Source organism: Pinus tabuliformis, chromosome X, assembly GCF_031772625.1.
Source record: "Pinus tabuliformis cultivar Carrire ecotype Pingquan chromosome X, CPIR1, whole genome shotgun sequence".
Taxonomy (NCBI): domain Eukaryota; kingdom Viridiplantae; phylum Streptophyta; class Pinopsida; order Pinales; family Pinaceae; genus Pinus; species Pinus tabuliformis.
Genome location: NC_142308.1, coordinates 1,140,145,214 through 1,140,167,224, shown reverse-complemented (window position 1 = coordinate 1,140,167,224; position 22,011 = coordinate 1,140,145,214). Strand labels below are relative to the sequence as shown.

The 22,011-nt window shown below is 39.4% G+C and overlaps 1 pseudogene; it reads right to left on the bottom strand.

The window, feature by feature from the left end:
* Nucleotides 1-16,345, bottom strand: part of LOC149143873 (putative receptor-like protein kinase At5g20050) — a 32,831-nt pseudogene extending 16,486 nt beyond the window's left edge.
* Nucleotides 16,346-22,011: the final 5,666 nt, after the last annotated feature.

The window sequence follows — 22,011 nt, the reverse complement described above, 5'->3', positions numbered from 1 at the left end:
GTACCAGAATACACTGAGGAACCAGTAGAAGGACCTGAAAAGACAGAAGATACAGAAGATAAAGTAAGCGATTCAGGAAAAAGACCAATGGAGGATAACAGAGCAAAAGGAAGGGGGGAAAACTCACTCTCTACCTTGGAGTTCCCTATTGGGGAGCTCCCGAGAGGAGCAACCCCTATGAAGAACATTCCACTCTCAGCATTACCCAATTTTCGTGGGTTATCCTCTGAAGACCCGGATGAATTCCTCTTTGAATTCGATATACTATGTAGAAGTTATGATTATGTGAGTCCTAATCAGAAACTAAAACTGTTTCCAGCAACACTGAAAGGGAATGCATTAAGGTGGTTTATGAGCTTAGGAGCTCAGGAAATCACTACCTGGGATCAGATGAAAGAAATCTTTTTGGCCAAATATCAAGATTACTGTTGGACAAGAGAAAGGAAGGAAGAATTGTTTAAAATGGTTCAGAAGGAGGACGAGAATCTGGAAGATTTTGTGGAAAGACTGCAGTATAATCTGCAGCGGTCTGACCACCCTAACATGAGTAAAGATATTCTGAAAACTATATTGCTGAAAGGGGTACGAGATGACTGCTTGGACATGTTGAACATGCTGGGAAAAGGGGACATTTCCAAGGAACCATTTGATGAAATTATCAATCTCTGCATGAGATGTTCAAGAGGAGCAGTAAGCAGATCAAAAAGCAGGGACAGTGTATATTCAAGAGTTCAGAAGTTAGCAAGTGGAGGAGCAACAAGGGCCGAAATATGTAATTTGTTGGAAGAATTTAAAACTGAGATGTTAAGCTCTTTTGCTTCACAAATTGATGCTCTGCAGGTAAAGAAGAAACAGGCAGAAGCAGAAGCTGCCCTAGCTATTTTTTGTTTCAAATGCAGAGAAAAACACCCACTCAGGGAATGCCCACTAGATAAGGTACCAATCTACACGATATGCGAAAAGGACCATGAGACCCAGCAATGCCCCTCTCTGCCTGGAATTAAAGCAGCATTGCAGTCAACTGAAGAAGAGGCTGAAGCAGTGTACCTGATGACACAGAGGAGGCAATGGCCACAAAGACAAGGTATGAATTCTAACACAGCATTTAGTCGTTGGAATAATCATTCTCCTTTTCAAACAAATTACCCACCCATGAACCAAATGCAGTGCCCACCCTTTAACACAATGAATTTTCTACCTATGCAGCAACCAAATCTTCCTTTTCCTAATCCTACCATATGGAATCCTTGGGCTCCCCAGCAACCGTATTTTAATCAATGGAATCCGAACTGGGCAGGCCAACAGATGTCATTTCCTCAGCATCAACAGTCTCTTTCCTTACCATCCAATACACCTCCAAATAACCAGGCAATTAGACTGCGGCTGCCTGTGCAACCCAACCCTAACCCAAATAACAATAAAGCCCTGCAAGTAATTAATATTCAAAATCAGCCTGTCTCCCCCATGCAATGTAACGATATCCATCTTCGCTGAGGGAGAATTGTTGAACCCATCATTGATGACATCACTGACTCTGATAAAGAGGAAGTTAGAAAAGAAAAACCAGCTAACAATAATGCTGAAACAGTCGAATCAGCATCTAACAACAATGATCAAACAGCAGATCCGACATTCCCTGAACGTCTGGCTCTCACTAAAACACTTGAGCAACCTGCTTTTAACCTTTTAGGTGAACTACAGAATTTATATGTTAAAATCCCATTGTTGCAAGCAATAAGAGATGTTCCCATTTATGCTAGGACTGTTAGAGATATCTGTATAAAAAAACCTGGAAGAAAAGCTAAGGACCCCCTCACAGTTCATGTGATGGGAGAACTGACTGCTTTAATGACAGAAAAAGATCCTCCTGTGAAATATGGTGACCCTGGTCACCCTACAGTAATAGTCCAGGTTGGAAAAACCTTTGTCTCTAAAGTTCTAGTAGATTTAGGTGCTGCAATAAATATTATGACACTTGAAACAGCACAATTGCTTCAGTTAAAAAACTTTATTAGGGAAACTCCAACCATCCTAGAGTTGGCTGATCGCTCTACAATTAAACTTGAAGGGGTCATTGAAGATCTAATAATTTCCGTAGAATCCTGGAATTACCCAGCTGACTTTATGGTGTTACAAACTAAAACAAAGTTGGGGGGTCATCCGCTGATTCTAGGAAGACCTTGGCTGGCTACAGCAGATGCTTTCATCAGCTGTAGATCAGGATCAATGACCATTTCTAATGGGCAGGAAACCAAACAACTTACCCTTTATCCTCATGCTACACCCATGATTAATAATGACAATTCTGTATGGGTAGATTATGAGGATGAAGAAACCCAACCTATCTTGACTATCGGACAAGCTTTAACTTTCAAAGACTCTACCGAAGATGAATTAATCAGCAGCTTCATTTCTGAACCCTCTTCGGTCAGCCCAGAAACGTATAATCACTTCACTGCAATCTTGGAATCTGAATCTCAGCAGAACCTGAAAGATAAAAATTTATTTCAGACAACAGTAGGCAGCCCTTCCAAAAGTACAACATTAGAAATTGAGCCTGGAAAAGCATTAAATATAAATCCCAACCTAACTGATAATGAAAAACAACAGTTAATAAAGTTACTCCGGGAAAATAAAAAAGCATTTGCATGGGACTATACAGACATGAAGGGGATCTCTCCTGAGCTATGCACTCACCGTATTTATATTACAGAAGGATCCTGCCCAGTCTGTCAACCCCAGCGGCGGATGAATCCCAATCTAAGGGAAATTGTGAAGGAGGAACTTCAAAAACTCTTGAATGCAGGATTTATATACCCTATATCTGATAGTGAGTGGGTTTCCCCACTTGTAATTGTACCCAAGAAAAATGGCAAATGGAGAGTATGTGTGGATTACAGAGCTCTGAATAGAGCCACCCAGAAGGACCATTTCCCTTTACCATTCATTGATCAGGTATTAGATAATTTGACAGGTAAGAAATTCTTTTCATTCTTGGATGGGTTTAGTGGATATAATCAGATTAAGATTGCACCCCAAGACCAGGACAAGACCACGTTTACTAGCCCATGGGGGACATTTGCTTACAGGGTACTTCCATTTGGGCTATGTAATGCTCCAGCAACATTTCAAAGAGCAGTGATAGGGATTTTTTCTGATATGCTAAATGATTCATTAGAAATATTTATGGATGACTTTACTCCTTATGGAGTGACTTTTGAAGATGCACTGCAGAATCTTGAAAAAGTACTTAAGCGATGTATAGAAGCACACCTTGCCTTAAGCACTGAAAAATGTCATATGATGATGAATCAAGGTATTGTATTGGGTCACTTCATCTCATTCCTAGGAATTCAAGTCGATCCAGCCAAAATACAGGTAATTCAGACCCTCCCTATCCCCAAAACACAAACTGATGTAAGAAGCTTTTTAGGACATGTTGGATACTATAGAAAATTTATTAAGAATTTTTCCAAAATAGCTTCTCCTCTATTTGTGTTATTAACAAAGAATGTTGAATTTAAGTGGACTGATGATTGTGAAAAAGCATTTAATGAACTTAAACATCAGTTGTCCACAGCTCCCATTTTGAGAGGACCTGATTGGGCACTACCCTTTCATATATCCTCTGATGCCTCAGATACTGCAATTGGAGCTGTCTTAGGCCAGGAAGAAAATAGTCTTCCCTATGCCATTTATTTTATCAGTAAGAATATGACACCAGCTGAACTGAATTACACAGTCACTGAGAAGGAATTCCTAGCAGTCATTTATGCTATCAATAAATTTCGACATTATATTACTGGCTACACTACATTTGTGCATACTGATCACTTGGCCATTAAGTATTTAATGAATAAATCAGTTACAAATGCGCGAGTCACCAGATGGTTATTATTATTACAAGAATTTGACATCACAATTGTAGATAGGCCAGGAAAAGAAAATGTAGTTGCTGATTTCCTTTCTCGATTAAAAACTGATGAAAATAATCCAGTAGATGATTCTTTTCCTGATGAATATTTATTTGCAGTATCTGCTCACTCACCTTGGTATGCAGACATTGCCAACTATTTAGTTGCAGGAAAATTTCCGTCACACCTATCACACAGGGAAAAAAGAAAGATCATCCAGCAAAGTGCTAGGTACAGCTAGATAAGCGGGTGTCTTTTCCACACAGGAATTGATCAGGAAATCTGGAGATGCATTGGTGAAGATGAAATTTATGATGTATTAAAAGCTTGTCACGATGGACCTTGTGGAGGGCATTTTGCAGACAAAAGAATAGCACACAAGGTACTCAGAATGGGTTATTATTGGCCCCCACTCTTCAAAGATGCAAGGAAATATGTGAAGGCCTGTGATAGCTGTCAAAGAATGGGCCAGCCTAATCACAGGGATGAAATGCCACTCAATCCCCAAGTAATTCTTGAACCTTTTGAGAGATGGGCATTAGATTTTATAGGTCCCATTAATCCTCCATCCAATCAAAGAGTGTACATATTAGTATGCAAAGATTATATGACTAAATGGGTAGAGGCTAAGGCACTCCTTAAAGCTAATGAAGAAGCAGTACTAACATTTTTATTTGAAGAGATCTTTGTTAGATTTGGATTGCCTAGAGAATTAGTCACAAATGGAGGACCTCCTTTCAACTCTCATGGCTTCAAAGACACACTTCAGAAATATCATATTAAGCACAAAATGACTACACCTTATCACCCCGAAGCAAATGGGCAGGTAGAAAGCACCAATAAAGTCATAGAAGCCATTTTGACAAAAACGATAAAGGAGAATAGGAGGGACTGGTTTCAAAGGTTGCCTGAGGCATTATGGGCTTATCGAACTACTTGGAGGAATACTACAAACTTTTCACCGTATGAATTAGTTTTTGGAAAAAATGTTGTTTTCCCTGTAGAATTTGAAATTAAAACTTTAAGAACTGCTTTAGCTGTTAATCTTGACTTGACTGATGCACAGACAGCCAGGTTGCAGCAGCTTCAAGAATTGGACGAGAAGAGACTGGATGCCATCCATCAAACAACCATGATATAGCAACAAAGAAGTAGGTGGCATGATAGAACCATCAAGCAAAAGCAGTTTTAGAAAGGTAACTGGGCTCTACTCTATGATTCCCATTTCGAGAATTTCCAAGGTAAGTTAAGAACAAGGTGGTTAGGGCCTTATGAAGTGGATGTTGTTTTTCCAAATGGGACAGTCAGACTTTTAACAATTGATGGAAGCAGAACACCACTACTAGTGAATGGGTATTGACTCCGTTTATATTAGCGGCCTGTTTCTAAATAAGATTTTAAAGCCACTTGCATGGAAAATAAACACTATGCTTCCCTAGGGGAACTTGCTGTCCCTCAAAGCACTTAAATTTCTGTTTATTTATGCATTTTTAGATTAGATAGTCTTTTTTTTAACTAATAATCCCTGCCAAGGGTTGCTATATTACATTTCAGTATTTTGCAGATTTTAGCTTTGGAAAATAGCTGAGAACAAAAGCTTCAAAGGAATCACTTTGCGGACTTGGGAGCCCTATTGCTGCAACACCATTTCCCGTTGCTGCAACACCATTTCCTGTTGCTGCAACACCAATCCCCGTTGCTGCAACACCACTTTACCATTGCTGCAACACCACTTCCTGTTGCTGCAACATCTTTTCCCGTTGATGTAACATCACCTCTAGTGGCTGCAACACAAGAAACAACCACTACCCCAGGTGACACACAAGAACCACTTGTTGGGGATATAAGTGATAAAAATGACGAAACACAACCTTTGCCCCCACTGGAATCTGCCGCTCCACAAGATCAGCCTACCATATCTGCCCTGCAGGAAGAAATTGAATTTCTGAAATCCCAAATTCAGGATTACCAGGAGGAAATAATAAGGGTCAAGGAAGCCTATCAAAAGGAATTTAGCCTGCACGTTTTAGCACGAGTAGCATCTGCAGCAGAGAAGAGTAAAGAGAGCGAATACATATGTGCCAACTGTGGTGAGATATACACTCAAGCAGGATACAAGATAGTTGCAGAACCAATGACTGAAGTCTCTGCTGTTGTGGTTGAAACAAAAGAACCTGTTGTTACACAAACTACAGAAGCAAAAACAGAAACACCACAACCCTTTGCTGAAATAGAAGAACCTACTGTCACACAAGAACCAGCAGGCTCTCCAGAAAAGGTGCAGGAGCAGATAGAAGAACCTGCTGTCACACAAGAACCAGCAGGCTCTCCAGAAAAGGTGCAGGAGCAGACAGAAGAACCTGCTGTCACACAAGAACCAGCAGGCTCTCCAGAAAAGGTGCAGGAGCAGACAGAAGAACCTGCTGTCACACAAGAACCAGCAGGTTCTCCAGAAACTGCACAGGAGCAAACAGAAGAACTTGCTGAAACACAAGAACCAGCAAGTTCTCCAAAAACTATACAGGTGAAAACAGAACAACCTGTTGTAACACAAGAACCAGCAGGATCTCTAAAAAGTGTGAAGAAAGAACTAGAAGGATTGGTTGTAACACAGGAATCAACAGAAAATGAAGGAGAAGATATAAAGACACCACGGCCTACCCAAACTGATATGAAAAAAGAGAAAGAGGTATTGGTTGTAACACAGGAATCAGAAGGAAATGGAGAAGAAGACATAAATTCACCCCGGCCTACCCAAATGGAACAAGAAGAAGAAGCAGTTACGCAGGAATCAGTACAGAATGAAGAAAACGTAAAATCACCCCGGCCCACCCAAATTATTATAGAAGAAACAGTAGCTGGAAATGGAAAGGAAGACATCGGATCATCCCGGCTTACTCCAATTATCACAGAGCATAAAATATTTATTGATGCCTTTACACAAACAGAACCTCCCTCTGTTAGTGATGCATGCACAGAGACCGCTAGTTTTCAAGAATTAAAAGGAAAATGGTGGAGAGAATATGAGTTGTCACAAGGCAAAGCATTCCAACAGCAAAAGGGGATCTGGTTCAATTATGCATATAAGAACTGGGAAGCACTGGAGCAGTCTAGAGCTCAGTACAAAGAAATTAAGGAACTAAAGGCTAGACTGTCCCAGATGTTTGAGTTGCTCCAAAGAATACTGGCCACAAGGAAACCCTCTTTCAACTATGCAACATTTTTAAGGGAACGACTGACATTCTTACAGATAAAGGCAGTTAGAGAAGGTAGACCTCATCAGGTGGTTACATCAGAACAATTTATGAAAACCTTTGCAGAGGCACCCAAAAATGATCAGAATTTGTTGTGCGAGCTTTATCTCCACAATGAAGCCATGTCCGAAGAGAGAAACATGAATATACTACCTGTTGTTGGCGACATACAGCTCAGAGCTTTCATTTCCTTTTTAGCCAACCAACTCACATGGCAAAACGCCTTTATCTCAGCACAACATAATGAACAGAATTGCCTTCTGTGGATCAGGGCTGAACCTCAAAATGCAGCCACTTTCATTGCACAGCACCAAAGAATGTTAAGTGACCCTGAAATGAAGGATCACGTCAGGCAACTACAAGCAGTGGTCCTGCGAGATTGCCAACATTATGTGAGAACCAAGGCACCCTTGGCTATTAAGGCTAACAACCTATTTTGGGAAAACTGTCCCAAGGAAAGGCAAGAGTATCATCCTTATAATCCACCCAATTTACAAGCAGCAATTTCAAGGGTACCTTACTATGTTAGATGTATGGAACAATGTGCTGAGAATTGGATTGGCTACAGATTTAAATTTCCACTTCTATGGTTATTTGGTCAGCAATACAAGGGTCAGTTTGGATTATCAAAGAAAAAAGAGGCGGCAGCATGGAGGCAAATACAGACTGTCTGTGGGTTCAAAGACAAGTTTGATGCCACTTTCTATAGCTATTGTCTCAGTAATTTACACTGTTCATCCCAATACTCCGACTCAGATTCAGAGTAAGCATTGCATGAGGACATGCAATCTCTTCAGTTGGGGGGGATGTTAGGACTTCGAATTGACCATTTTGACCTTGTATTTTTGTTATAATATTACCCTTTTTTTGAAAGCTTTGATTACATAATGACCTAATCACCCCAAGGTATGAAGTAACTCTCTGCATGACTATGTGTTTAATTGTTCATTACATATTCATGTTATCTTTATATTTATCTTTGGAAAAACTAACTAAGTTGCTAAGTAACCATTGAACTGTCTAAAGACTGCAAAAATTATAATTCATAGTTGCTGCAACACCGGAAATAACAACTACGCAGTTGCTGCAACACCAGAAACAGCAACTACGCAGTTGCTACAGCACCAGCAACCGCAACTATCTAAAGCAGGGAAATGTTATTTTGCAAACAACTGGAATACCGGAAATAACAAACGACAACTATCAGAAGATTGCCAGAATTCCATGCTGACGCAGCATGATCAGCAACTGTCCAAAAAGGGTAAAACACAGTTACAATTGCTAAAATACCAGGAACAGCATGGGTTTACTAAATCAGCAACCATGGGGAAGCGGCAAAGGATAGTGCGAGGATTCCAAGAAGACGGTCGAAGTTCGGTTACCAGCTGTGTAACAGTAAGAGACCCAAGAAAGAATACACTGTCACACTGTTGTAACAGCATCCTGTAACAAGGATGGATTTCTTATTTTTGACAGAAAGGTTTAACTGAATGAACTATGACAGTCTATTTTAATAGATGTCTCCTCTATAAAGAGGAGACATCTACATTAGAGAAGGGGGGGATAAAAACAAACTGTAAGGAAAGTTTTGAGAGACAAACAACAAAGTCTGAACTTTTATTGTAACTGGATCTTTTTGGCAGATGAATAGAAAATTGTTCTGAGCACCTAATCCAGCATTTGTGTTCTGGGGAATCTTGTGAGAGGGACAGGGCCCACCTTTTCAGAAGATTCACCCATTTATTTTCTGTCAAGTGTGTAAGTGTGCTTGGTAATTTATTTTTGCTGGTACTCTGTTTTGGATTTTGTAGCATTACCTCTGATAATTTCATTTTTGCTGGTACTCTATTTTGTTAATCGTTTGAAGCTGTAAAAGAATATTTCACCGGTGAATTAGAATTTCAGTGTGTATTAGCAATCTGGTTACAGGGGCAGGTGCTGAACGTCCTTACCTGGAGGATAAGGTCCTGATCCTCTGCTAACAGAGCATCCATCACTTTTCTTTTCAGATTTGTAATCTTAGTTAACTGCTTTCATTTTATCTTTGCAATGCACTGTTATAACATAGCGTGAGAATCATGTATACTATAGCTTTTTAATGCTTTTAGAGTTAAGTACATACAGTACGCGGTAGCCTTTTGAAATAAAAGACTTTCCCAGGTTGACAAATTAATGTGGTACTTGATTGTTTAATCAATAAACAATTCAACTAGCCAACAGACCTCAATTGTTTCCATTGGATTCGGGCATCGGAAAGTCCAAAAAGTTGCAGTAAAGAAAACTCCTAAAAAACTCGTGAAAAACTTTCTTGTGCACCATGTTCTATATCTCCCATAGCTGAAGAGAAACTTGCTGTCCTTGGTTCACATCCGCCAGCAAGGTCACTCCATTCATATGATTGATGGCAAGCTTGAGGTGAGAAAATCATTTGACCACTCACTTGTCATGAGGGGAATAAAAGAAGAAAGGCTTCTCAAGCTGCAAGGAACCTCTGCTCGTGCATAACATTTCTCATACAATTCTCATCATGAATAAGGTATTCTTCCATCAAGTTTATTATGGCATGCTATATTTGGACATTTGAACTATGATAGCCTCCGCTTGTTGAAGAAAAATGGTGTTGCTGGTTCACCTACAATTCCTAGGAAACTTAAGCAATGTGATGCTTGCATTCTAGGAAAGCATATCAAACAGTTTTTTCATGATTCACATTCAAGAGCACATAGAAAACTTGAACTCATTGATTCAGATTTATGTGATCCAATGCCTGTTCCTTCTGCAAATGGAAATAAATATATGATGAAATTTATTGATGACTACACCAGAATGTGTTGGGTTTATTTATTGAAGAAAAAATCTGATGCTTTTCAAATATTCAAGAACTTTCATAAATGGATTGAAAATGACGCACAATCTCATATTGGGTCTATTCGCACTGATAATGGAAAAGAGTACACATCAAATGAATTTGAAAACTATCTTCGCCAACATGGGATCAAACATCAAACAACTGTGCCTTATAATCCCCAACAGAATGGTGTAGCTGAAAGAATGAATAGGAGAATCTTAAATATGGTACGATCCATGCTCTTCAAAAATGTAAAGATAATGTTTTGGGCTGATGCTGTTCTATGTGCTACATATATAAAGAATAGATGTCCATCTAATGCTATTAGAAACAAGACTCCATATGAAATGTGGTATGGACATGTTCCTTCGGTAAAGCATCTCAGGGTCTTTGGTTCCACCTATTATTCCTTGATACCAAAGGTACATAGAAACAAACTTGGTGCTAAAAGTCGTAAGTGTATCTTCCTGGGGTATTCAAACACCTCCAAAGCATATCATCTCTATGAAAAAGTAAATAAAAAGTTTGTTGTATCTAGAGTTGTAATTTTTCTTGAATCATCCAAAACTGACAATGTTGTTGAGCGGCAACTTGATCGCTTGGATAGATTCGCAAATGCAAAATCATTTCAAGAATTTGATAATCAGATTCCACATCTTGAGGGGGGGATTCCTATACTAGATCAACATGTGGAATCTTCTTCTGAAGAACACTCTCCCCCGCATGAAACTCCAACAAAAGATGATGCTTTAAGTGATGTGATTGATAGAATTAGGAGACTCAACCTTGATTCTGTCCGAACTCAATCAATGGAGTAGTCTAGACCATCTGAGAAAGGTCCCCCAAAGTGGCTGACAAAGACACTTGAAAGTGTTCATCCTGATGAAGTTGGAAAGACAGGAACTAGAAATTCAAACCAGCAAAATGGAGGTGATGTAGATGACTCTAATTCACCTGTTGATATGGATGTTTCTTATGATTGTGAATTGAACTTGACTACAGATTTTGAACCAACTTCCTTCAAAGAAGCTGCTTCTCATGATGAATGGAAAGAAGCGATGCAAAAGGAGTATGATGCCCTCATAAAGAATGACACTTGGAAGCTGGTTGATCCTCCATTAGGAACCAAACCAATTGGCTGCAAGTGGGTCTACAAGAACAAGTATAAAGCTGATGGCTCACTTGACAAGCACAAAGCTAGGCTTGTGGCAAAAGGTTTTGCACAGAAGGAAGGGGTTGATTATGAGGAGACTTTTCCCCCCACAGCAAAATGGGCTACCATCTGGACACTCTTTTCCCTAGTAGTTCAAAACAGTTGGAAAGTCCATCAAATGGATGTAAAAACTGCCTTCTTGAATGGAGATCTAAAAGAGAATGCTTTTATGTCCTAGCCTGAAGGATTTGCTGTGAAAGGACATGAACATAAAGTATGCAAACTTGTGAAGTCCTTGTATGGCCTCAAACAAGCACCATGAGCCTGGTATGAAAAAACTAACTAAGCATCTTCTAAAACTCAATTTCAAACATTATGATCTTGATGATGCAACTTTATTTGTCAAGAAAGTTGGCAAAATAGTTGTATATCTTGTGGTATATGTAGATGATCTTTTGATGACAGGGAACAATGAAAGCTACATTGCATCCATAAAGAAGGAATTGGGGAAAAGTTTTGAAATGACTGATTTGGGCTATGTTCACTACTATCTTGGTATTGAAGTAACCCTACATCCGAAGTCCATATTTCTTTCTCAAAAGAAATACATTGGAGATCTGTTGAACAGGTTTGGCATGACAGAATGCAATCCTCTTACTATTCTAATGGAACAAAACTTAAATCTCACATCTATTGAAGGAAAAGAATTTGAGGATGCAACAAAGTATAGACAGCTTGTAGGAAGTCTCAACTACCTAACTACTACCAGACCAGACATTTCATTTGCTGTTGGAATCCTCTCTAGGTTTATGCAAAAGCCTTGTGAGGGACATTGGTCTGCTGCAAAAAGAGTTCTAAGGTACTTGAAGGGAACTCAAGACTTTGGAATCAAGTATACACAGGTGGACGACTTCAGCTTGATTGGATACTCTGATTCAGACTTCGATGGAGATAAAGAAACTGGGGTATCTACTTCAGGATATGCTATGAGTCTTGGATCAGGAGCTGTCTCCTGGAGATCACACAAACAATCAATTCTAGCAGATTCCACAACCGAAGCAGAATACATGGAAGCAGCTGAAGCAACAAAAGAAATTGTGTGGCTCAGAAAAATTCTTGAAGATTTGCAGGTAAAACAAGTACAATCAACTCCACTCATGATTGACAATACCTCAGCAATAAATTTGGCCAAGAACCCAAAGTTCCATGATCAAACGAAGCACATCAATACTAAATATCATTTGATTCGACATCATCTTGAGGCCAAAACAATCCATCTCCGTCATTGTTCCACTAATGAGAAAATTGCAGACATCTTCACCAAAGCGCTTGGAAGAGAAAAGCTTGAACGATTCAGAATGATGCTTGGACTCACCAACATCCCTTCAGATTAAGGGGGGGAATGTTGACACCTAATCATCAGGATTGGGTGAATATAATGTAAATAAATAAATAAGTAATATGAACAGTCATCGGGAGATGAAGTGAACAGTCTCTCCCTCATGTATATAATGAAGACCTACCTGAAGGAATAAGATATACGAATCAATTTTGGTTGAGGAGTTACTACCTGGTCTGACATTTTTCATTGGTTTATTGGAGCAATTTTCCCTACAAAGTTTAAAGTCCATTTTTCATATGGCTCTATGAGTACCTAAGGTTGTAGAGACATCTTATTGAATCAATCTTTCCATTTTATGACAATGATCTCATCTTTTGACCTATTCCTTGGCATCCTTGAATAGTATGTGATACCTCGAGATAGAAATCTTTTTATACTATGGAAGTTGCTGCTATTTGTTTCTAATTGATTTTACTTTTGAAACATACTTTGCATGCTAAAAAAGGAAATTGAATTTTGGAAGTTTCTCTTTTGTAACAAGAGCTATAAAAAGGGGGAATTCTATCTATCAGAGACTAGTTTTCAACCAAAATTCTTCTAAAATGACGCCAATGACCTAGTTTTCATGACTATAATTTATTATTTGATATTTTTTTATAAGAAAATTAAATTGAATTAGGATGGGGAGAATAATTGTCCCCATTCACTAATTCCTTATCTGAATGTTAAAGCATATTTTTATAAATTTCTTCTCTTGTTAAGGGCTTATGATATAACTTCAATTTACATAAACGTCGAACGATATCAATTGTTCAAAAGTTTTAAACAAGCAAAGAAAAACAACAAATACATCTAGTTCTTTGATCCTTTCTGTGTTCGAAAAAATAGGACAACTTTTGTAAAAGTCCCAACGCGCTCACCAAAAGACAAGAAATGTGCAAATGATTAAATTAGTTACTGAGGTGTGTTGTAATGCCTTAAAAAAGTGCTTATAGACTTTAACTATATTTATTAAGGACCCCAAGAAAACATAATTTTTAAAATATGCTTATCTTTGAGATTTGAATTGATTTATCTACTTATTTCTACAAACCCAAATGCATTTCTTTGAAAGACAATATGTAGGACATACATACAATTGGTTAATGATGTATGTACAGCATTAATGATGCTTATTCTAACATGTCCCTGATAGTAGTCCTTTGCCCCAACTGGAATTTGCAGAGCAAAAGGTTTTGCCCCTAGGTTTGTTATTATCATGTTCTTGTTCTCTAAAAGTTTGCTCCAAGTAGATCCATTTGGTTGACAGAGATAAATCTAAGAACACCATACTTATCTGCTTGCCCCCATACTTTCTCTAACTGTGACTCAGCACCAGCACCACTGTGAAATAGACAGATAGAATTGTCAAGAACTCTAAGAGGATGCTCCAATTCCAATCCAGAATATCAATAATGTTTATATGCTAATCATTCAATGCACGTGCAGTTGCAGTAGAAGTAATAGTCATGCTTCTTTCTTGCTTATGTTCCATTTACTTCATCGTAGTAGTGCCCTGGTGAACCTCCCCATTTTTATAGATATTGTTTGTATAGTAAAGAATCCTATATGCAAAAGTGGTTCCCCTGCATCTATGTTGGCCATAATTCGCATATTTCTATAGTCTGATAGTAGCAAAGAGGTGCAGGTAATTGATTTGAGGAGCCTAAAGAATGAGGTGAAATTTCTGTATCAGCATCAAGCAACATTTTCTTCAAATTTCTACACCATTTTCCTTCTCTATAGTCAGTTTTAATAGGAGTTTCAGAGCATGGAGTTTTTTCCCAATTGTTACTGCCCACTTCCAAGCAATGTTGACAACATTAGAATGGGCAAAAAATCAGCAAACATAAAAAATTACTAATATATATATATATATATATATATATATATATATATATATATATATATATATATATATATATATATATATATACATACATATATATATATATATATATATATATATATATATATATATATATATATATATATATTATTTAAACATATAAAGCAACAATAACATCACATAAACACATTGGCACATAAATATGGAGAAAGCACTGCTATATATATGTTGTGGATGCCAAATAAAAAATGATCCATCATTGTCAATATTGAATCCTCAAGTCTGATAGTAATAACAAAAAAATCAATGTTGGTAATAAATAAAATATGTCAATTTTCACTTTAATTTTATATTTGAGAAAATAATTGAAAATTAAAAATCTAGATACATGTAATTTCTTAACTAGTGTTGATAAATACCATGTAAACATAATAGTATTGATATTATATAATGTCTTATTCATTCTACATTCAATTGTCATGTAATATTGAAAACGAAAATATGTTAACAATAAAAATATTGTTTTTGGCTGCTGGCATTGTAGCCATCCCTAAATGAAGTTTTCCTTCAATTATTCTTTTCTTTATAGTTTAGTTTTTTCACTACATTTACATCTCATACTAATTTCTTTTAGAATTAGAATTTAGAGTTTAATCTTTATTTCCTTTACAATTAGAATTTATAGTTTATGAGAATTATAATTTAGAATGAGAATTTACAATTTAATTTTTATTTTAGAATTAGAATTTAAACTTTAAACTTTATTTCCTTTACAAGTACAATTTATAGTTTATGAGAATTATAATTTACAATGAGAATTTGCAATTTACAATTTAATCTTTATTTCCTTTATAATGAAAATTTATAGCTTATAATTTAATCTTTATTTCCTTTACAATCAGAGTTTATAATTTATAATTTAATCTTTATTTCCTTCAGCATTAGAATTTATAAATAAAGGTTAATGTAACTTAGAAATAAAATATTTCAATATCTATATTCAGTAAAAGATTTTAGCATGAAACATATATAGATAGAAAGATTGAGAAAATTCTTATTCTATTAATAGCTATTTTCTAATTCAATGTATGAGGAATATTTGTAATTCTTTCAATGTTTAATATTGATTTGATATGTAGTATTTATAAAATATTTATAATAAAAATAATTAAATGATTTATAAATAAAATATTTCAATGTCAACTATATTTATATTACAGCATAGATCCATCTTAACTCTTGATCTACCAAGTTGAGTAAGATCAAATCTCTTTTCACTCTAAAAGATGTTTGCATCTCAAGAGATTTGATTCCTCTAGATGGATTTAGACGGATTTATCATAGAAATAAAATATTAGATGGATTTAGAGGGATTCATCATCATCATCATCATCATCGATGTAAATTAATATCTATATATATATATATATATATATCATTCATTCTAAAATTTACATTCTTATGTGTGAATCTCCGCTTTTCTTATTTACTAAGAAATTTAATTATTTCATTAACTAATATACTTATAAAGATTAAATAGTTAATAAATGCTTTAAATATCAAAACATATACTCTATATATTACATTATATAAGATTAAAAAAAAACATATAAATAAACTAAATTATAATTTTATTTTAAATTTGTAAATAAATTTTTTAATACAATAAAGTAAACCAATATTATAACTTACCGATACCGTACGAAAACGACTCATATGAATATAACATTTTTTTTATAATAAAAGTATAAAGTACATAATAAATATATACCTATATAAAATTTCAAAATAGTAATATATATACCAAAACTAATATAAAGTGAATATCACAGTCTCCATGAGTAAACCCTAGGGAGACTCTGCTTTCAGCTTGAAAAGCTCTGGCAACTCCATTCCCAAATTGAGCAACCTCTTTGGCTACATTCACAGGGCACACCTGTATCCATTTACTCAGAAATGGATTGAGTAATGGATTGAGTGGTTTCGCTGACGGGCCTCAAATAAACAACGGATGGGGCAAAAGGAAGCGTGCAGTCTAATGGAGGATCCTTTCTCTCCAAGTCCCCCTCTAATATTCACACAACTGCTCCCATTGAAGGTCTCAGCGCCGAATTGCTTTGAATACACCACAATGCCGTCTTTGTCAACCTACATGCCTCGTCAAAACCCTCAGGCCTTTGCAATTCCAATCCACTCTCGATTAATTCTTCCTTTTTATCTTCCCTCGTTTTGTTAAAAGCAATGGAAGGAAAATACTAGTTGTCCAAATCCCCATTTTTATTGACGTTTCTACGCCCGCTTATGATCTCAAGAAGTACTGTAACAAACTGCGGCTCATGAGCGACCGGGCGCGTGCTCCTTCCTCCATGAGATGCAACTAAGGCATGAACGAAGAACCGCGAGCGACCAAAGGCAAGGCACATGTGCGGATGAATTGGCGTTCGTGGGTTTATATGGCGAGTTGGAGGACTTGCCGAACGAGCTGACCATGGAGCGTGACAAACAAAGGGCAAGCCGACCATGTGTTAGCATCGTTTGTGTCTGAGGACGCATTGGTTGGAGGTTGTGGAAGGGTCGGCCGAGGGCATGACTGCCACGTGAAGGAGGAGTATAAACAAGCGAAGGTGTGTGGCATTTTGGCCATCGATCATCGCTCATCTTCTATCGCTTAAACAAGAGGTGCAAGCAAGTAAATGCCGCAGCAAAGGTGCAAGGGATGCGCCCGCTTGCCAGGCGGTGTACACGGGCTGCAGGAAGGTTGTAAGGGCGGTTGAAGGTGCTGGTGGAGGGCGTTCTAAGGCACCCGCCCGCTGGACGTGGAACAGGTTTTGGATTGCGGTTGGTGTGGGTTGTGCATGGGTGCGCCCGCCCATTTGGGAAAAGGAAAACTTGTGTTCGATTGTGTATTGTATTTTGGTTTGGGGTTGATGTGAGACCACCGTGCGCTCTTACACGGGTGGGCACCCAACTCGGGTGAAACACCAGTAGAGCCTAGCTCCCGGTCATTGTACAAAATCTTCATATATATATAATAAAAGCATTCTCTTGCATATGATGTGTTCATGGTTGTTCTATCATGTTGTTATTAATGGTTTCTGCACATTAATATAATTATTCATGTTTATGATGAATTTTAAGGCGTAGTTCGCAAAGTAAGTTAACAATGAAAGATGTTGGTTACTTAGGCAGTGCCACACTCGGCCAATTTAAGGAAAAAAGAATTGGGGGCGTGACAGTTGGTATCAGAGTAGGTTCATAGGTGGTGAAGTCGTTGCTTGATGATGAATGCAGAGAACAGACATGTATGTAGGGAAAAGTTATGGAGAAATCATGGATGAACAGTCTGGGTTTCGTGGACTTGATGGTTCATGGCAAGACCATTCAAGCTCTGGTGGACACGGGGCCACTTATAACTTCATGACGACACAGTTGGTGAAAGAGGTTGGACTAATGATCTTCCCATCGAATATGGAAGTCAAGGCAGTGAACTCTAGAGCTAAAGTGGCGGGTTTGGCACACGAAGTGCCTGTGCAGATAAAAGAATAGAAGGGTCAGTTGGACTTCATAGTGATGGAGATGAACGACTTCGATATGATACTCGAACAAGATTTCTTGAAGGGCAACAGGGCTATTGTTGTCCCCTTCTGTGATGAGGTGGTGCTAGTTGGACAGTCACAAACTTGGACTTTGCCCACTCATAGGCAAAGGAGGGAAGTCAAGGTGTAGCATGTTTCTACACTAAGTTTGGAGAAGGCTATGAAGGAATCAGATATGGAGACATATGCGGTGATGTTCAAAGGAGTCGAAGGTGATGGAGTGGGGACTCCTGTTCCAGCCGAGATTTCTAAGGTGCTGACCAAATATGTGGATTTGATGCCTTTTGAGCTACCAAAGAAACTTCCACGAAGGCGTGCAGTGGACCATAGCATTGAGCTTGAGCCAGGAAAGCAACCCCCGGCTAAAGCACCTTATCAGTTGTCAGGACTTGAGTTGGAGGAATTGAAACGACAGCTAAAGGAGTTAGCTGATGCAGGTTTCATTAGACCTTCAAGGTCCCCTTATGGAGCTCCGGTATTGTTCCAGTGGAAGAAGGATTCGAGTGAGTTACGGATGTGCTGTGATTACCGTGCATTGAAAAAGCAGACGGTAAGGAACAGGTATCCTTTGCCATTAGCTGTTGATTGCTTTGACAAGCTTGCGAAAGCCCGAGTGTTTTCCAAGCTGGACTTGAGGCATGGGTATTATCAGGTGCGGATAGCTGAAGGAGACGAGAAGAAGACAACGATAGTAACAAGGTATGGTAGCTTTGAGTTCCTTGTTATGCCATTCGAGTTGTGTAATGCTCCTGCTGCGTCTTGCACTTTGATGAATGATGTCCTACGACCATACTTGGATTTGTTCGTAGTAGTGTACTTGGACGATATAGTGGTGTACAGTGACAACATGGAGGATCATAAGAAGAACTTGGCGATGGTGTTCGAGGCACTGAGGGAAAATCAGTTGTTCTTGAAGAAGTCTAAGTGTGTGTTTGCTCAGACCGAGATTCCATTCCTTGGACATATTGTTGGTCAAGGGTACATACGGATGGAGCCAAACAGAGTGAAGGTGATCGAGGACTAGGTTGAACCGAAGAATGTCCATGAGATGAGGGTGTTCTTGGGCATGACCAACTACCAACGGAAGTTTGTAGAGGGGTACTCCAAGGTAACATTGGCATTGATAGACCTAGTGAAGAAAGACAAGAGGTGGTGTTGGACGGATAAATGTCAGAAGGCATTTGATGACTTGAAGAGGAGGATGGTTACAGCACCGATACTGAAGTTGCCGGACTTCGAGAGACCATTTGAGGTACACACTAATGCTTTGGATTTTTCCATAGGAGGGGTTCTTATGCAGGATGGGCATCCAGTGGCGTACGAGAGTCAGAAGTTGCAGGATAGAGAACGGAGGTATCCGGTTCATAAGAAGGAGATGACTGCGATCATTCACTGTCTTCATGTGTAGAGGCATTACCTGATTGGGAAGCCGTTTGTTGTCAATACTGACAATGTTGCAGCAAGTTATTTTGCATCACAACCGAAGCTTTCTGCGAAGCAAGCTCATTGGCAAGACTTCTTGGCAGAATTCGACATGACTATCGAGTATAGGCCGGGAGGCACAATGCGATAGAAAATGCCCTTAGCAGGAAGGGACAGCTTGCAGCATTGGAAGGTGAAGACCGGGAAGAAAGGAGTAGGAGTCGAATTCAGATGTCAGAAGAGATGAAGAATAAGCTCAAGGAAAGTGTTGAAACTGATACTTTGGCGCAGAATATAGTGAAGCAGATAAAGGAGGGGAAGACACAAAAGTTCTTTCTACAAGACAGGTTCTTGTTCTTTGGAAACTGACTCTATGTTCCAAAGTCATCTGGACTCAGGAGGCACCTTTTGAAGGAGTGCCACAACTCACCGTGGGCTGGCCACCCAGGGCAGCGTCGTTCTTTGGCATTATTGGAGAGAGGATTCTTTTGGGAGAAGATGCGAGAGGATGTAGAGGAGTATGTACATACGTGCATCATTTGTGAGTAGGATAAATCGGATACTTAGAGGCAAGGAGGACTGTTGCAGCCTTTACCAATTCCTGAGAGGCCATGGATGAGTGTCTCGATGGACTTCATCACTCAGTTGCCACAGGTTCAGGGGTATAATGGGATTATGGTCATGGTTGATCGTTTTTCCAAGTATGCCGTCTTTGTTCCTACAAAGATGCCTTGTGGAGCCGAGCGGACTGTGGAGTTGTTCTTTAAGAACATAGTGAAGTATTGGGGGATGCCATTAAGCATCGTGTCAGATAGAGATCCGCGTTTTATACGCAGATTTTGGACCACATTGTTCAAGTTAGTCGGGACAGAGTTGTTGATGAGTTCGAGTTACCATCCGCAGACAGATGGGTAAACTGAGAGGATCAACGCATTGCTGGAGGATTACTTGAGACATTATGTGTTGGCTGATCAGAAGAATTGGCCTGAACTCTTGGATATTGCTCAGTTTAGCTGCAATATTCAAAAGATTTCTGCGACGAGGTACAGTCCATTTGAGTTGGTGAATGGGCAGATGCCGGTTGCTCCGCATACCGTAGTGACAGGAGGTTTCTTGAGGAGTCCTCACGCGAAGAAGTTCATGAAGGCTTGGGAGGAGACCTTGGAGTTGGCACAGTTGCGCTTGCACGAAGCTGCAAGGAGAATGAAGAAATGGGCAGGCAGAGGAAGACGGGATGTGCACTTCAGTCTAGGAGATATGGTGTTTCTCAATATTACGGGGGAGCAGTTTCAGCCAGCCAAGGGGACTGCAAGCAAACTGACACGGAAGTATGAGGGACCATTCCGAGTGAAGAAGAAAGTGGGGGAAGTTGCTTATGAGCTGGAGCTTCCACACCATATGCACATGAAGCATCCAGTTTTTCACATGAGTCAGTTGAAGAGATGCAGACTTGATGATGATCATCCAGAGAGAGCTGAACCGAAGAGAGGACCAGCCGGGATTGTGGACAAGCCAGGACTGGAGTTGGATAATATTTTGAGCTACAGAACTACAGGGCTTGGTTGCCACATGAAACGGGAGTATCTTGTCAGATGGAAGAATGCACCAGAGGAAGAGAGCTGGGAATCAGAGGACTCGCTTTGGAGATGGAAGAAGAAGATTGCGAAGTATGAACAGAAGATACTGAGGCAGTCGGGATTGTCGAGGGCGACAATGATTTCAAGTGGGGGAGGATGTAACGTCCTGCGGCTCATGAGCGACCAGGCACGTGCTCCTTCCTCCACGAGATGCGACTAAGGCATGAACGAAGAACCACGAGCGACCAAAGGCAAGGCACATGTGCGGATGAATTGGCATTCGTGGGTTTATATGGCAAGTTGGAGGACTTGCCGAACGAGCCAACCATGGAGCGTGACAAACAAAGGGCGAGCCGACCATGTGTTAGCATCGTTTGTGTTTGAGGACGCGTTGGTTGGAGGTTGTGGAAGGGTCGGCCGAGGGCATGACCGCCACACGAAGGAGGAGTATAAACAAGCGGAGGTGTGTGGCATTTTGTCCGTCGATCATCGCTCATCTTCTGTCGCTCAAACAAGAGGTGCGAGCAAGTAAAGGCCACAGCAAAGGCGCAAGGGATGCGCCCGCTTGCCGGGCGGTGTACACGGGCTGCACGAAGGTTGTAAGGGCGGTTGAAGGTGCGGGTGGAGGGCGTTCTAAGGCGCCCGCCCGCCGGACGTGGAACAGGTTTTGGATTGCGGTTGGTGTGGGTTGTGCACGGGCGCGCCCGCCCATTTGGGCAAAGGAAAACTTGTGTTCGGTTGTGTGTTGTATTTTGGTTTGGGGTTGAGGTGAGACCACCGTGCGCTCTTGCACGGGTGGGCGCCCAACTCGGGTGAAATGCCGGTAGAGCCTAGCTCCCGGTCATTGTACAAAATCTTCTTATATATATAATAAAAGCATTCTCTTGCATATGATGTGTTCCTGGTTGTTCTATCATGTTTGTTATTAATGGTTTCCGCACATTAATATAATAATTCATGTTTATGATGAATGTTAAGGCGTAGTTCGCAAAGTAAGTTAACAATGAAAGATGTTGG